Raw genomic sequence first — 19661 nt, 5'->3', positions numbered from 1 at the left:
ATCTGTAAACAGGGTTTTGAACTCCCCGTGATTGTACTCATCGAACCCACTGTAGATATCAATGTAATTTCACATGCAACAGTAACAATTAGTTCACATGCAACTTCTCTAGTTGTATAAGGTCGGTTAAAACATGTGTTTGTATTCAGTGTGACTGCGTTTAGTCAGATACAGCACTCTGTCTGATTCATTACTTCCATGCAGTACGACATCATTACATCGCCAATTCAATGGCAGTTATTTTCTCCCCCCTAGGTATATATTCATCTGTATGATTATGCATAAATCAGTATTCCCCGGAATTTTTTCTGTACGATATAATTACCATAGTTACCACATTGACCATTCCGCCTTAACCCTTTCATGGTACGACTCATTCGTTGTACCTTCAGATATAAAATATATATCATGAACAGTGCTGATGATCATATAAATATATCATGACAGGTGTGGAATAATATTTACGCCTGAAGTCAATCAAAAGGATTACGTCTTACAGAGATTTGCAGTAATGTTAAAGATGGGCAATCCTTAAATCGATTTTGGTAAACTTGTAGTACTGTAAATATGAACAAATCCCCCGCAGACAACTCTTACTGATGTCCCAATCTAACATCTTTACATCTAAAACAGACCTAGTTTTCCCTTAAACCTCAGTCGCTATCACTACCAAAAAGCGACGTTATAGATATCTAGGCAAATCATCTCTTTATTGCAACCTTAAATCTCTATTTTCCTTCTCGGCTCCCTCACTGTCTCCTAATACAATAGGTTCATTGTCTCTCCACTGCCAAAGCCCTTATCTTTATACATCTTAGGCTCTCACTGCGTGTACTCTTGGATACCTTCGGCTTTGTGCTTTTAGTCACTTCAGACCACCGTCTCCTCAAAACGTCGAGCTTTATAAAACAACAGGAAAATACCGACAACCGACATGTTAGCAGAAACCTAGTATATTCTAAATCTAAACAGATGAAACGAGACCCAAATATAAACAGAGGAAATGAAATATGCAAAGATCCTTGAGAAAAAACCCAGAAAGGACCAGATAGGAAATTTATTAATCAGCGGTGGTTAGATGAAGATGCAATCCAATTAAATATACTTGGAAGGGTTCTAGAATCTATTGTTGCTTTGTCAAAGGTAGATTAGTAACGGGAATATTTAGCACCATTGTAGACATAATGGCTGATTTTTTTTTCTATAATTAAGTTTAACACTGCACGCATTATACGTGTAGAAAGACAGATGCTATCTTTTCCCGATAACCATCTTGGTAACTCATGATAATATTGTAATTTTGTAATTGTTTTGAAAATGGCTTTGTGTTCGGATTTGTTACATAACTGCACAGTGGTTTGTTATTAAAGAAATCCAAACTGGAGCCTTTAACCAAACTTCAACACCTTTGTCTAAACAAACAGTTTTTTAAACTGAAATAACGCGTTCTTTCTCTTGTTAAGAGAGTTTTCATATCCAAGAATGTAAACGGTGACAAAAAGATATGGATGTGAACTATACCGAGGCGTTCTTCGGGGAAAAATTCAAATCTAAGACGAAGTATACAGAGGACGAAGTCATAAAATGATTGAGTTTCTGGTTGACAACGTCTTCCTTCAGTTTCGCGTTAAAATCTTCCAACAGACTACGCCGTACCTATGGCAACCAACTCCCTTCCAGGTCCTTGATCACCATGATTATTATGGAGTTTTATTTCCATTGATATACTTTCTCAGAACATGAATGAACCACTTCTAATAGGGAAATTTAATTTCTAAGGGCTGAAAGGTTGCTACTGTCCCCGAGTACATGCACATTCAATGCGTGTACCGTACTCGATATTCTGTTGCTCTGACATGCATGCCACGAACGCATGAAACTTTTCGATTTAGTGACAGCGGTCCCCACATGATATTTGGCTTATTATCTGTTACCAATTAAGTAATGGGATCGCGTAGCAAATCTGACATCACGTAGTCATTATTCTTTTTATTGTAGTTAAGTTCAGTTCTTTGGAACTTTGAAACTTTGAAAGTGTCATTTGACTTCCCATAGTAAGGCATTTATAAAGAGGCTTGGAAATATCATGGCATAGTTTCAGTTAAAGAAACGCTTCATTTACTAAGGATCAATGGGAATAAATAAAACCTGGTTTATATTTTTGAAAAAGGCATAACCTATAATTGCTCATTGCCAATCAGCTTTGTTATCATTGAACTCACCTTTGTGGAGAACGACGGTTTATACTTAAATATTTAAACATTTGGTACCATCTTAACCTGTGTCAAAATAAATATCCTACAACAGAAAGCATGTAGGGCATGCTTGGCTATGTGGCTATGTTGTGAACATTTTCTTCGTGTTGGTAATTTCAATAGAATAGAAGTTCTTATAACATTAGAAGATTTGAGTATGACGTTTCGATGACTACACGGTCACTTTCGTCAGAACAGTGACCAGTGTGGAGCTTACTAGCACTGATAAAAGCAAAACGACAAAAAGAAAAGACAAGTAGTTATTCCTGTCAGAAACCATTTAGGGGATTTACCGAGGTCATGGTATTGCCACAGCCACGAAACCACACAAGACTCTCCGAAATATCCTGGTCAATCTCAAGGATATAACACCAAAAGAGAACATTTCAGAATACGCATAGGACATCGGATAAAACGAACTGCGATGTATCATTTATCGCAGAAACAGGCGAGAGATTCAGGGTCCGACTTCATAAAAATCAGAGAGACGCGGAATCCGAAGATGGCAAAAACGTTCACTAGACTAGATTAAAAAAATCTCGGTCCCCGATCAATAAATGGACACTTACAGATCGTCCCACACATCATATTCATATAATTGACTGGGAAATTATAAAATAGTCTACAGGGACAAATAAGCTATCTGAATACGCTTTAACGGATCAGTACTATACAGGGACGACGGCGGGGGAAGGGCATGACACAAGTAAACAAAACGTAACTGAAATGAGTACATGTCATTGCGACCATTTTGTGCATTTAATGGTCTTTTATATGTTTTACCTTCACTTTTATTTTCGACCTCTGATTATTGCGAAACATAGTTCTTCAAATAAGATGGTAAATAAGCGAATACGCAATGATAACGTGCCTGTAAAATAAACACAAAACCAAATGTTAGGTAGTTGCACAACAAAAAGCATTTAAAAATTAAAAATAATATAACAATAATAATTTATGTAACACATAAATAACAAATAATACTTTATTTCAAAACTATGTTGTGTCTGATGTTAAGAGGGTGACCAACCTGTCAATATATATATAAGTAATTAGGAGTAGTCACAGATATTACGAGTAGAGAGTGCCTTTCAATACCACTATAAAATCAGATATATTAGAGACAAGTGGGTAAGTATCATACAGCTGTCTTGTCTTTCTAGGACTCGTCAATGCTGATAAGAACCTGTTTAATCCCGAGACGCAGCCAAGGAAAAAGTAATGATAGAATAAAAGATAAAGGAAAGCCAGAATCCACGTGAGGATGTTTCACTAGTCCTGAAGTTCAATAAATCTAACATATCTGATCATTGCAGAAGAACGCTAGTAAATGTATACTTTGTACCGTGCTACTCTTTGAATGAAATAAAACATGACACGTGAGTTAACCAGCAGTGCCTACCACCTCCAATCCCAAAGATGGTACAAACGATACACAAGTGAATACAATGTCCTATCAAGTCATATATTTTCGCAGAGTAAAGAGTAACCCCGAAATCCGAAAACATATTCCCACTAAAACATAAATATAATACGACTATCATTCTAACCTCCCAGAGTTACTTTTCTTCATTTTTTTTTTACATTAATCAGTGCTGGATAGTGATGGGCTTGACAGCCGATGGGGAAAGATTACAATGTACAATGGCATTTATAAAATTGAAGCAAACACAATCATTATTTTACAATACAATATCTGATTTTTAATCGTCTTCGTAATCTGTGATGAATGTACCGTTATGTGTATGATAAAAAATGACATATTTACTTTTCCTGCTTTTTTTTCTGTAGTCACAACATCGCAACTACTTATAGCATTTCTTCATATTATTTCGATGTTGGAATATATTAAAAAAGTTCACGACAGCAAAATCATCCTACACTTACACTTCCTTATTTGCTTCAGTGTGCATCAACTCTGCTTTCACTCACGTCATAAAATTTTCCTACCCTTCATACTCTTCTTTCTATTTCCCTCCAATATTCCTTGCTCTTCACGCTTTCTACTGAAATTTTCATATCTGTTGGTATATTATGCGTATGTTATTTAGTTATGTTTCCTATCAACTCGAACAATCTTAATAAAATGCATCTGCATTCCGATGCGTTTTTATGATGTCGATAAAACATATTGCAATCCAATGTTGCACATGCGAGTGATTTAGTTCACAGTTAAAAACATACGGAACGTGAATGTGATTGCATTTCTGAAGTACATAGCTTAAATGGAGTTCATAGATTTTAATTTTCCTCCATTTGCATACATAGAGCAGATAAACAGGTTTCTGAAATGTGTTTTATTATATTTATGTAGTACATTTCAAAATGAAATGGAACATATTCCCACTACTGTGTCTGCAGAGGAGGATATTTTTCGACATTTTTTATCCATGTACAATGCGAAAATTCCATTATAATACTTACTGTGAAACAAAATCCCTGTTACATGTCTGTTTTAAAACGTAGTCCTGTGCAATGGCTGCTGCAAGTGAAGTTCATTGCAATGTTTGATGTGATGGATGATTTTAAAGAATAGCTACGTGGAAAGAAGTCAGGCAGCATTCCATATTGGAACAATTGGAAAGAAATCAAAGTAGCTGACCCTACTAAAATAATACTTGTCCTACGACCAAGAGAGAGAGAGAGATCCTGGTAAATTATTTATTTTATTCATTTACGAACAATGTAACAATGTCATCACATAGTGATTTAGAGAAAAATGTCTTTCAGTTAATGACCTGGAGAAATTTGATAAAAACCAAGCAAAAGTTTTAAGCTTGTCAGACTAAACATTTCTCGTGTAATACCATCCTTTCACATCTAAAGTTGTCACTGGTTTTGTTAAGTGGTATTGACATTGTTTCCGTTGTCGCTTGAATAGAGGCTTTCACTTAGAAATACAAAACACAGTCCGATACTGTTGTTATCATTGCCATTCTGTCAACGAGTCAGAGCACTTCGACATTACAGGACTGGATGTAATTGGCAAATATAAAATGCGAAATACATGCATTGAGGTATAAAACTAGCTATAAAACTGTGAATGGATTCCAGAGACTAGCGACGAGAGATAAACTGGGAATATCGAAGCATGTTTTGAGGCTTGGCTGACTTAGTTTGACATAAACGTTATGAAAAGGATTTGTGAATGAAACAAAACGTTCAGATCTTTTCTTCTTCTTTCATTAAGATGTATTTGTTCCAATTTATCACATGCCAGGTTTAGTTTCTCATTTGATGCAAAGATGAATTAAGTTGGGGTTTACGTATGTGTATTATCTTAAATATAATGCTTTATGATAGTGAAATGATTTTACTACTTTTGATCATGTCTTGAGACGTAACTGCATCGTTTGAAATGTTGATGTGATTTTCTATCCCGAAAGATTACCGTATGGCAATAAAGATAGCTTGGCCCACCATCCATATGATTTTAAAATTCTGTACAAATGCACCATAATTTTGTCAAGGTACTGAAAGTGTTATTAACTAGATAAAAATGTTCAGGAATGATAGATGAATGAGAGTAAAAGCATTTGCTGTTAATTGACACTATCATAAGTTTATTGAAACACCTTCTTAACTTCAATACCTCATATAGATAAATGAGTCTTATTTGAAGATGAAAATGATGCAAACATCTTATTTCCATCTGTAAAGACAATTCATATACTTAAATATACATCTTATACATTTTATGGTGAAGTTGCCAGCATGCAGCAAATGGTTTGAAAATATTTGTCATTACCATTAAGTCAGCACAAACGTATATACTCAATATACGATAAACTACACAGGTAACGTGACGCTACCCTAATTGAAACACCTTCTGAAAAAAACATGTCTAATATGTTTGAATCCTATGTTTTTTCTTGATATTTCACAAAAACGCTTATCTATAAATAGACGACAAAAAGACATGCCAGGTTCAGTTATGTTTTCACAAACTTTCCCACTAATCTAAAAAATTAAAATAGCAATTTCAACAACACTTTTCATTTAAAAAAACATGATAGAATGTGTTGAAATTTTTTTCATAATTTCTTTCCAAGATTATGAATAGCTATTATGAGCAATAAAGATGACATAGACTGTCTAAAAAGCTATAATAGTCCATATCATAGGTAATTTTTTAGAATATTTAATATTTGATTGTATTACAAAAGAAAAAATATGCATAAATTATTTGAGAAGTATTCCGTTGTGTGTTGCATTTTGGGTAGGATTACGTTAAGTATATAACTAGACACATGTAACGGGCAAGTTGTATGATGTCTTGATTTATGTCTGTGATCATCTAACTTTTATTCCATTCAGCAATTATTGACTCAAATAACGTCACTGGAACACTAAATGGTAAAATAAAACAAAAAAACAAAAAAAAACAAAAAAACAAAAAAACAAAAACAAAAACACGAAAAAAAGAAAATGAAATACATAATCTTTTACTCTAGTCATGGTTAGACATATCAGAACCTTTGTAAGTTTTGTACATGTAAACTGTTAAAGATGAACAATTGGATTTTTTATGTATTATTAAAAGGATCTCGTTTTCGTTGAAAAATATCGTTCTTGGTAAACCGTTTTTTTTTCTGTAACTGGTTCCTGACACTGGGCATTATGTTCATATAAGTCCTGAGACAAATCTGATTGTTGGGTTTGTTTTACCATATTCATTGACCTAGAAGAACAAGGGCTATCATTTGTCTTAAGGACACACCAAGAGGAAGTCTGGTTTAAAAAGGAAAAAAATGAACACATGATAAATAGTTTAGATAACAGTGAATATGAAACGCATCCAATGATTACATATCATTTCATCGAATATCGAACATGTTGTGGTAAGCCTTATGATATAAATTCGATGTTATGTGTAACCTGTATGTAGAATATTGCTTCTTTGGAAAGAGCGAATCAAATGGTGTGCGTGTATTCTTTATTCTAAGTGTATATAAAAGTTATATATTTTCTGTCCTTACACTCACGTGACAACTCCTTTGTGTTTGCCAATTAAAACTGGGCGAGTTCTACCCTAACCAAAACAAAGACACCAATATCAATCAAATTGATTGTGCAGTTTTATGTATGTTTTTATTATATAATCAAATTATAATTTTTTCCCGATGCTGCTACGTTCAGGTTGTAAAGGGACAATCGAGATGCATATAATATTATGTTGAGACCCCCAACCAACAACCAATTGATCCCCAGACATTATCAAGAAGGCTTATACGCCTGGTTGTAAAGTACATCGGCCAATCAAAAACTACACAAATTGAGAAAAAGTCCAAAGTAGCTCATTCCATATGCATTGGATTTTGTAGCATGTAAAGGAAGACCAAAACATACATCTGACTCTCCCACAAGGCATCGCAAAATTCTCAACAGTAAAAGCCAATTGAAATGTTCATTCAGTCAAAATCCACAGAAGATCGGTCGTCGTATTATTTGCTGTTTAACCGCAACGGTTGTTAAAGTCTCTCGATCAAATCACATTGTATCAGTTGGACAATAAACAACCATATACGTCGTGAAATTTTTAGTGACGTCGTCCTAATCATTTTACTATAGCTATTTCATGAAGTCTTCTGATATGTAGAACCCGTTCTCAGTTTTCTGAAGACCCTGACTTTAGTACACTTGTGTTTTGTACAATGTTATATGTCAGGTATAGGTATATGTTTCCCCAAAGAATTGTGTCTTCGATACGTTCTAAACGCAATAGTCTTAAATGAATATGCGTTATATCAGTTGCCGAATATAGAATTACATCATTCCCGACAACAAATTCAGAAGTTGTTTTGTAATATCTTAAACGAGTGTCACGTTCATGGTCAGCATGAAGTTAATAGATTGTGGAAAATACAACCTCAAAACGGTTTTCTTTTTCAATGTCAAGATTCCATACGAAATATGAGAGGTTAAACATACATTCATGTCGTCTACATCGATAAGAAAGCATGCTATAGCTCGTTAAGCCCAGTTTGCAACTGACCTATACATGCGTTAAAGTCTTGGTGAATGACAAATGGAAGCTCTCTACTTACTATTGTGTTGAAAATGTCTTTGCATTGATCAGCGATACTTTATGTAAATGTTTGCTTTCTGTTATATCGACACAATAGTGTTACGTATGCTGCTGCCATTTGTCTGCTTTCCTGATTTAGCTATTGTACAAAATGCACACGTTCATGTCAAAATATGATTGATGATTTTGTATCGATTAATTCAATATGATGATTGGCATTCAGTCCATTTCATCAGTGTAACTCTACCGTAGCATAATGTATTGGGTCAGAGATAAATACGTACACGCAATAGTTTCAGAATCGGCAGTTAGGTGAAGGATTTATAGAATTAAGATTCGGGATAAATGTATTTAACGGAAATGTCGTCAGATATCCTCAAGCCATGCAGCTCTATGGAACATATTTACAGAATGATCACTCGGTATGTTTTTGTAGCATGATCTCAATAGGTTTTTTCTGCTACAACTGCCACGTTCTGTCGTCATCTAATAGAATATTAGTCAAGGATATTGGAGGAGCGAAAGGGAGAATGGGGCGATGTATTTTTCTTAGAAATGAGGTAGGAACAGTTTAGGTGACCAAGGAGAAGGAAGATGATCTCACGCGACATTTTAAAGCCGTTGATTACATGAAATCCTTTACCCTGAACCCTTATTAGCACCCAAGGACAACTTGTAATAAATTGTCTTGTGGCCTGACCAATGCCAATGCTAGACTTCATTACGTCCTCTAGACGCTGTCCTGACTGTCTCAAAGAACCGTTACGTACTATGGGAATTGGCTGCTTAATTCATTAAAACACTGGCGATATATTTTGCTGAATACGTGAATGGTCATTGTGACAGACAACATGGGGAACTCGAGGACTAGATTGGATCCCTGTACATTTTTGCCAACTTCAAGGTTTAATATTACCATTAAGAAGGCAATTTATTAAGTGCTTGACCTACTGACCCCTAGGAAATAGAGTTATGTAAATCACATATTGGACATTCAAACCTCATTACTTGACTCCAAAATACCCTTTTGGAAATGAATCAGTAAGGTGGTTTTCGGTATGTTATTATCATAACTACAAACTTCTATGCAACAATAAAAACAAATTAAATAAATACCTTCAGCGGGTTGTTGCTCTTTATTGTTTTGTTCGCTATCAAAGACCACAATGCATACGATGGCGACTTCACTGCACATTGCCTACTCTCAGAAATACTGGGCCTTTTTATTTTTTATTTTTTTTTTATAAATATGAAACTCATAAACATATATATTCGTCTACTGTTTGATCCTAGATTTGTAAAATGTCTAATTATCATATTTCTTTTAATGAATATTTTTCTTACATTCACTTATTTCACACAAAACCAGTATAAATAGTATATGATCATATGTATCAGTTCAATAATGATTGGTGCACAAGACACATTTTATAATTACTTATTGGTGATACTTACTACGTAGTGAGATAATTCACTTAATGAACTTTTTGAGAAAAATTTGTAGGCTAAATATTCTCGGTGATGTTTTAAGAAAATCAAGACACTTTCTATTGTCGGTGTTCTAGACTGACATCTGCAGAAGTATATATACTGTCTTAATATCAAAAAGCAGCAATTTAGCAATGTGTTATTATTTTCTTCGGGGTAACCTAAGCGGGCTTCCTTCGTACTTACAACAATATCAATATAACATTATACATGTGGTAAGTCTGGGAAATTCTCCAGTTTTAACATAAACACACATACGATGATATATATCTTTATCTTAGTTATAGAACGCACTTTTTTAACATATGCTTTTGTTTAGAATTCGTAAAAATCAAAAACACGTTTTTGAGATTTTTAGGTATAAAGTAAAGACGTTTCCATATAATCTCAACAATGTGTATTGAAACCTTCTTCTCATTGCAATTTGGTTTCTAGTAAGAATCGCAAAAAGTAATTGTAATATGAGTTTTTTTTTTTTTTTTTTTTTTGGGGGGGGGGGGGGGGGGTGTGTTTGTGTGTTTGTTGTTTTTTTGTTTTTTGTTCTTTTTTTATGTTTTTTTCTTACCGAATACTATATATTATGGAGTTGGTTACCGATACTATATATTGTGGAGTTGGTTACCGATACTATATATTGTGGAGTTTGTTACCGATACTATATATTGTGGAGTTTGTTACCGATACTATATATTGTGAAGTTGGTTACCGATACTATATATTATGGAGTTGGTTACCGATACTATATATTGTGGAGTTGGTTACCGATACTATATATTGTGGAGTTGGTTACCGATACTATATATTGTAGAGTTTGTTACCGATACTATATATTGTGGATTTGGTTACCGATACTATATATTGTGGAGTTGGTTACCGATACTATATATTGTGGAGTTGGTTACCGATACTATATATTGTGGAGTTTGTTACCGATACTATATATTGTGGATTTGGTTACCGATACTATATATTGTGGAGTTGGTTATCGATACTATATTTTGCCAATGATATTTACTATGAAGTCGTTTGCCGATGGCTTTAGATTGCAATGTCGTTCGTCGAGATCCTTGAAATATCATGATTATGTCACATATTATGACTTCATATTGGACGATTGAAGAAATTTTTCTCCATCCACATGTCCTCCAAGTTCTCCTTTTATTTCAGTGTGTTTTACGTTAATGATCGGAATGTATTGACTTGATGAACACTTATATGTATCGCGTGAACTAAATCTCTTTTCCCTCCGTTATAAAGGACAACGTAAAAAGTTTATTACGGAAAATATTACAATGAGCTGCTAACTTGATCCAATTTGAAATTGCATAAGAAGTTATGTAGATATATCTATATTAATATGTTATTCATGAATATGAACATAGAGGCTTAATGCCTGCGTTCATTATGTATCATATTAAATTATATTAAAGTCTTGTTGCAATATATTTTTATGGTAGTAGTAGAGTTACACTCAGCGTACCATTCTGTCAGTCGTTTTCCATGAAACCATAAACACTGGTGGTATCGAATGCCCATTAGCATATATAACCTTTCTGGTCGGAAGCTGACCGATGAGTAAACCTTCATCTCTTATGTATGTGAGGTCGGTGTTGTCAATAGGTATGCTCAACCATAAAATGGCCTGGCTACTGGACACTTACATCCGCAATAAATCGAAGACGTGAATGCCGTTAACAGAAACTCTACAACCATTTAATAATCCTTGTGGATAAAGTTTACAGTTTCCTTGTGGAAATAGTGTCGCTGTTTATATCGGAATCTGGGTGGTAGGGAGGTATTTATACACTCTGACGTTGCGGTGATTGTAAGTTATGAGGATGTACAAACTGCTGCCTTTGTTAGAAGGATGGGAAAAAATACCTTCCTTTGTCAAGCAGGTTACGCATTCAATATAAAAAGCATTATTTAATCACACTCAGTCGCTATGCATATAATGCATGAACGTTTATATATCCAAAACATACGGATCACAATTGTCTTAAGTTAACGTTAAGTTAGAACAGGATTTCGCGGTATGATTTACATTAATATCTGCCATAAAATTAGAGATCAGATGTAGTTCATGAAAACCGACAGGAGACCGTAATTATTTTCCTGACACGATCAATACCATGCTGAGCCTTACTTGGCGACACTGATTTCAAAAGGAGTTGTTTCGTAGAGATAATCTCACTTTGTACTTGATAAATTTCAAACTTACACGAAAATATCAAATTGTCAGGTTTATATATCTATGTTCTTTTGTTTTCCACTGTAATATTGGTCGAAATGTTAGCAAGCTGTCAGTTTTCACCTTGATATTGTCTTTCTAATCACTTATCACTTAACATGTTATATTTTTTATCAAGTCAAGAAGTTTTATTCCTAGTAAATTTTGAATATTTTATTTACCAACCTATGTGCGTGTTTCTCTGATATTGGTTTTCCGAGTGTCAGTTGTATTTGTAACCATAGTCGTCTATATTTGTCCTTCTACCACAATACGTCCGACCAGTTTCGGGAGAGATGTTTATAGTGTCCAAAACATTGATGCTTATAAACTTAGGCCCGTTTTGAAACATAGATAATAAACAAATTGATATCATGTATATAGACTTTACATTGGATCAGAAAGAACAAAAAATTATAAAAAAAAAATCTGAAAAAACAGAAAATGACAACAACATACCTACATGGAAACAGAATCATTATTTTAAACTCAAAGTCAATAAAACTAGGGGGAAATATGAACAAAAGAAAGACTTATAAGGAGAATTCTAAATAGTAAGAGGAAAATAAGATCAAGTGTTCCGGAAGTGTCAGCGTATAGATGTTAGTGTCCATATCGTGATATCTGACACATAAAGAAAACATGGTAGCCAGCAGTATAATGCATAGGCTGCTGAAGCGTTTTGTTAGTTACTGATTGGGAGGCCTTGTGGCGCGCATCGCATGCAGAGCTCCGCTTCCACTGGGTCGATGGTCAAGCCTCTACTTTCATATTGCCTATTGAAACTCGTCCAAGGAACATCGGTGTGACGGTACGGAGCGAGATTACGTTGTGGAGACTTTATCTGCTAATGCTCGTCCTTAATATAGCAATTTGTATACCTTAAGCAACTCTACAAGGAAGATTTATACTCTGTTTCATTAAGTGTAATTGTTGTCAATATCAATCCTTGGCTGCGTGGTGACTGTGTCTGCCCTGCCTTGTCTGACTAGGTTTGTTAATTCGCTATCGGACCACGGTCACCATAAAAAATGTGAATCTGTTGGAGTGAGTATTCGGTATACAGGAAGATTAAATTAAAAAAGAATCTGGAATTTATTTCATGCTAGCGTTGTATCAGACTGTGCCAGCTTCATTATCAGCAGTCAACGTCGTACTTGTAATAAGTACAAGATCATTTGTAGTTTTAAAGTTGAACACTTCATAATTGTATAAGCTCATAATTTGAATTGTATTGAAGACTGCAACAGCTACTCTATTGACTGAATGTGCGAATTTGGATCTATGCGTGTTCCTGACAATTGCTTTACTAATCAACTGGAACTTTAAAATAAAAACAGTCAGTTTAGGTAATATTAACTTTCCGTATGATATTGCAGGATGTAATTATGTGTTAATCTACACAGCTAAGTACACGTTAACATAGACGCCAATAAGGCAACAATGCAAATACAAAGGTTAATCATATCAACTTTCACCACCTGTTGACGCGAATCTGAGCGGGATTGTAGCAGTCCTCGGCGGCATTTCAGTCACGGTAAGTTATAGCCACAATCAATTAGTTAAGTTTATAACAGGTATTTACTTAGCACACATTATGTATCTATGAGCGCAATAGTGCGTTTATATCTTACATAAAAAATGCATTATATTGACATGTCTTTTTATGATGTTTATTTCCGTTGGTATCCGAGAATTTATCGCTTCAATTTTTAACACGTCATTAGCAACGCGGCCTTCGATATTACTTCGAACAAATTTTTATGACTTTAACACAGAAAAGCTTTTTAAAGCTCATTACAACAAGACTACCCAGAATAAACATTGCCCCCTTGTTACAGTCATTATACACGATACCCGTCTATGTACTGGAATTGTAAAGTGGTGCATATGTTACTAATATATTACTGATTTGTATCTTATTCGAAATAACAAATCTATAATGCATACTCATTTCCTAGGACATACAGATGTAGTTAACATTGAGTATGCTAACACTACCCGTAGATTTATAAAACATCGAAATCGACTTTAATCACAACAAGTCAGAACAAAGTAGCAAGTAAGAAGACACTAAAGACCAGATCTCGAGCATTTACTTTAACTATAAAGTTCTGTCAAATTTCTGGGAAGTTAGTTCACCGAAGGAATCATTATTGCTTAATAGGATATATGGAATTATGTCATTGTACGAACAATTACTGAAACAAAGAAAAATAACGACCATTTCCAAACTTTTCGCGTTTACCAACATCAACACAATCGTAATCATAAAAAGCATATTGGAAAAAAAATACTGTACTGCGGCAATATGGAAGTTTAAAAAAACGCCTTATCAAATATTCTGAACCTATTTGCAGCGTCGACATATCAAAATATGTCGCAGTGATACCACAAAATGAATCAAAATACAACGTCGTCAGACGGTATTAAATAGAGCCCGATAGAATGCCTCCTGGCAAGAATGAAGTAAAACATGAAAAACCCAACAAAAATATTCAGGTCACTGTATAACAAGCGTAAAGGCAACCTGTTCCTCGGTCGTCTGTCAGGCATTTTATTGACTCCTTCTATGATGGACAAAAACTGTTATCGAATGATGTATTCATGAAAAGTGGATCTGACAATGTTTAAAGTATAGACGTTAGGAGACTAAAAGCATCCAAGGTGATGGATAAGTTATACATTGGTAGCCAATTTAAATGTCCCCTTTTTGGTTTAATTCCATGATGAAAATAAGCTTTCTGGATTAATTTTCCCTGTTAGGCTTTTGTGCGTTGACGGCACCTGAACATTTGAATGATGTATCCGTCTCTTGTTGGTTCAGATATCCGTTGTTTAGAGAAAACTACGATAATACGTGTTTATGCCTACTGTCGAATGTTATTATCTTTGTAATATACATTTAGAAGATGATGTTGTTGACGTTGACTTTAAACCAGTAGAAAAAATACAATAAAAACACAACACAGACAGCAAATTTGAAAACTGATTTTTGTCTATTAGATGTCGTATTCAACAATGTTGTAGTCTTTTGTCAGGAGTTAGGGACACAGTCCTCCTGGTAGTCCTTGATTAGTCTATATCTGTAGTATAGTTTCTCATTATTTTGTTGCTTTGTTTGACCAATCAAAAAAGTGGTTAACAAAAACTATCAAATGTAATCTTATTTCAATAGCGATGTTTAAACCATTCGATTGACATTAAGCGGGGTGTCAGTTCGGGTCATTCATTGATGAGTTTGATTAATTTCTGCAGGAAATTCTTTAATTTCTTTCAGGTTTTAAGCTGCAAATTGTGCTCCACTAAAACTTTGTGTAGGGTCAGTGTAGGATGCTGCCAGCTAAACATGGTTTTGTTTTTATAAATGACAATATTCTACATAGTGATTCAGTTTATTTTACTACTTGGTAATACTGTATTTCATTGCATGTGTAGTTTGATTCTCTATAAGTATATAAAAACGGGTGGTTGGGTTGCGCGGTGGTAACGCACTCGCCTTTCACCTAGCAGACCGGGGTTCGATTCCCGGAACGGACGTGAAAATGTAAGATTCACCTGCCCGACCACGTGGGTTTTACCCGGGTACTCCGGTTTCCTCCCACAATAAGACCCCTCGCGCGCTTACATCCGGGCCGAAAAGAGTGATTATTATAAGTTGAAATAACTTGTTTCGCAATTGTTGTAAAATAGATAAATTTATATCTAAAGACGATTTCCTACCGCAATGTGTATATTAGCACACTGTCACATTCTAAATGCTTTATGTAGCAAAAACGTATCAGTATCTTTGTGTTCCTAATAGCAACATGTGAAACGTTTTAAAATCTTACTTAATAAAGACTAGACATTGAAAACTAAATAAAAAACGCGCTATGTGACCGCTTTTAATGCTTGTTGGTTAGTGTGAAAACGATATATTTTGTTAGGTTTTACTATTTTTGGAATGTCTATCATTTTATCAAACTTTTTTTTACAATAAATAAAAAAGAAAGACTTTTACAGTAAAAGAACTCACACAACAAAGATTTCACATTACACTAACATCGATATCGGATTGTGAAGCCTCTACATACCACCACAGTACAGTCTTGTATTGCAGATAGAGAATTGTCACAACTATTCAAAAAGTGCAGCGCACTGCAATACCTTTTATTTTGATTAAGCTACATTTATTTTATAAAGATAGATGGACACTGAATTGTTGGTTTCATCGATATCGTCTTGTGTCACATGTACATTTGTCTGTGGCAGCGGTCGTTTTAACATATAGTTATCCTCATATATTCGTTGTAAAAGATGTGAACACGCAATCTGGGTTTTCGAAATAAGTCCAAGATTGCACAAAAGACGCACAAGTGAATAACTCCTTAACTGCAAGCACCTGCTGTAACAGTACACAGATCTCAGATAACCACTCAAATACACAAAGCGTACTGCGTGAACAGAGATGAATCGTCAGCTGGTGGATTGACTTTTATTACATTTCTGACAGTAAAGTATGGGAATTTATCATTTTTGATAAAGATGGATATCATCATTGTGGGAATTCATCATTTTTGATAAAGATGGATATCACCATTGTGGGAATTCATCATTTTTGATAAAGATGGATATCACCATTGTGGGAATTTATCATTTTTGATAAAGATGGATATCACCATTGTGGGAATTTATCATTTTTGATAAAGATGGATATCACCATTGTGGGAATTTATCATTTTAAAAAATCATTGTAGTTGATAAGACACTGATATCAACATTGTAGTGATATAAACACTGATATCACGTGATATAAACACTGATATCACGTGATATAAGCACTGATATCACGTGGTATAAGAACTGATATCACGTGATATAAACACTGTAAAATATCTATATATAATGGTATATTCTCTGTGTATATATGCGGTAGTATCAGAACTCGGTAAATCATGCTATAATGACCAAAATAAGATTCGGGATATGACAATCAACATATATGATCTCCTGAAAAGTACTGATCTGACTGTTAAATTGTATTAAACGTTGCTCTTCACTTTTGTATGTTTTTATACAGTCTTTACAGGTTCATGTTCCTTAAACCACGCATACAGTTGATATGTCCATTGATTGTTTTGTCCCGTTTTAAATATTTCGTCAACCCATCAAGGAATTTAAACCATCGGCGACTGGCAGAAAAAATACACTTACATCGCTGCATATGACAAGCGACATCACAAATACAGATTTGGAGAGAAAGGGAACATTGAACACTCGAAATATGTTGTTTTCGTTTTCCTGGATTGGTGCTTTGTGTCATAGTGGGTTAAATTCTATATTGACAGTCTCCCACACAGATAAACACGAGATCAGGTACTTATATGTCAGGAATAAACAAACACTTTATATATTTCTGCTTCTTCAAATACCACGGTGTTCAAACTCAACGACAATACAAAATTACAAAAAAGGCATACATGACTTAAAATGAATTCCAACAACAGATTAGTAGCTTCGATAGGATGGGTAATGCTACAAATGACCTCGATTTGAGATAATCCTTTGTGAACAAAAATTATACAATAAATTGGGTCACGTGTTTCCGTGTTGTAGTGTCATTGTACTGATTTACTGGTACTATATATGGAAACACCAAAACAGAAAGCCATTCGGAAATGAGAATAGAAGAGAAAAATGAATTTATTCTATAGCCGTTCCTATTGTACCATTATGATTAGAAAGCCAATCTAAAATGTCTAGATTTTACAAGATTGAAATAAATGAAATTTGATTAAATTACAATAAATAAAACGCCTGACGGAATTTTAGTTGAAATGTTTAACGATACCAGAGAAGTGTGTTAGCTGTAATGAATGTCTTACCATGCTTGATTAAGTTCAGGTTCAGATCGTTGACAAGGTGACAAATAGCCGTATCTAAAGAATATAGCTAAAAAACACGTTCGTTGGGCTTGCTGATGCGGTGAGCAGGAAACCAATTTATCGTATGTCTATACAATACCGATCTGAAAATTTGAAGGAGATCACAATATCTAAAACAGTATACCGGACATTACTGATTGTCTGGTGGAATTCTAAACAAGCTTTTCGTTAATTGTATTATCATTTTCTCCAGAGAGAAAGTCATTTGTATATATGGCACTGTGATTAAATAACACGAGTTAGAGGTATTTTTATAGCCGGTTTTTACATGTCTGATTACCACTAGGCTTCATTTCTAGAACAACCTCGTCATTATTAAATCTCTGTTACATTAATTTGTTAGTAATACAGTGCCTCAGTGGTCACGATATACCTCATCGCTGATAATTACATTCAGAAATGATTTCCCCGTTATATTGGTAAAAACTAGTCTGGGTTGAAATATCAGTAACTTTTCTCCAACTTAACTTACTGTGTGTCTTTATAGACACCGAAACTGCAATAAACCAAGATATGTCATCATTCCTATGTGTCGCCACACGTATGGTTTAGCTTCGTAACAAGTACTGTATAATTGTTGTAATAATTATTTGAAAAAATAATCGAATCATTTTATCAATGGTTTCGTCTACAATACATCTACTCAGGCTTAAAAGTGATAACTTATAACTGTTTTGGAAGGCGATAAGGAAGGGTATTGTAAAAGCGGTAAAATTAACATTTGATTGTTTTTTAAACTTGATATTTTGTATGGTTTTGTATGGAATACCAAGATTGGAAATTAATTGGAAGTAGTAAAAGGGAGGGGGTGGGGTAATCAGACAGACATAGGGGATACCCGGAAGTGCATAACGGGCATACATAATACAAATCATTTACTTTCTTGTACATCGTTAAATAGAAACCTGACAAAATCTGTAGAAATCACTGTTCTGGAGAACATTTTATTATCTCCAAATGTCACGGATGATTCACCAAGTACCCATTATTCTTTGTTAAACACAGCGATAGATAAAATTATGTCGGTATAAAGACACGGAAACTCAGTATCTACCAGACGGGGAGCCGTTAACATGGCCATCGGTATACTGGTTGCATTGACTATTAGCAATGTAATTAGTAATGTTAAATATAACATGTTCCCGCGAAAATAGTCTGTACACCAACATATTGATTTACTGTTCAATAATTAGCCGTGACTAATTGGGAAAATGAATTCCTACAGAGCTCTGTCCGATCTCCTAGTACCGAAGAAAAAACGAAGTGAAAAGAGATTTTTTAGAAAAAAATTGGTTTGAATAAGGAAAGCATTGGTAGTAGAAAAAACAGACGAACGTTACAAGTCTTTCAGAAATGTATCATCAGTCAATGTCAAGGACTGCTATATAGCGGGACATGCAGAATTAAAGAACAGAACAATAAAAAAAAAATCCCAAGTAATGTCATTGTTGCAGCAGGTTGAATTTTATTTCTGTCGTCAAAAGCGCAAACTTTTTTACTTCTTTACTTGTTCAGGTTGAAACGGACATGAAAGCGTTACTTGATACGGTAAAATGCCTCTTTAAATGGTCACAGCACTCTCTGGTTCTATATTTCATCATCACTCCCTGGTAATGTATTTCATCATCACTCCCTGGTACTGTATTTCATCATCACTCCCTGATACTGTATTTCATCATCACTCCCTGGTTCTGTATTTCATCATCACTCCCTGGTACTGTATTTCATCATCA

Source organism: Ylistrum balloti, unplaced genomic scaffold (assembly GCF_031769215.1).
Source record: "Ylistrum balloti isolate Yb309-2 unplaced genomic scaffold, AGI_CSIRO_Ybal_v1 Utg370906, whole genome shotgun sequence".
Lineage (NCBI taxonomy): Eukaryota > Metazoa > Mollusca > Bivalvia > Pectinida > Pectinidae > Ylistrum > Ylistrum balloti.
The sequence above is the reverse complement of the archived record's forward strand: the minus strand, read 5'-3'. Positions refer to the sequence as shown.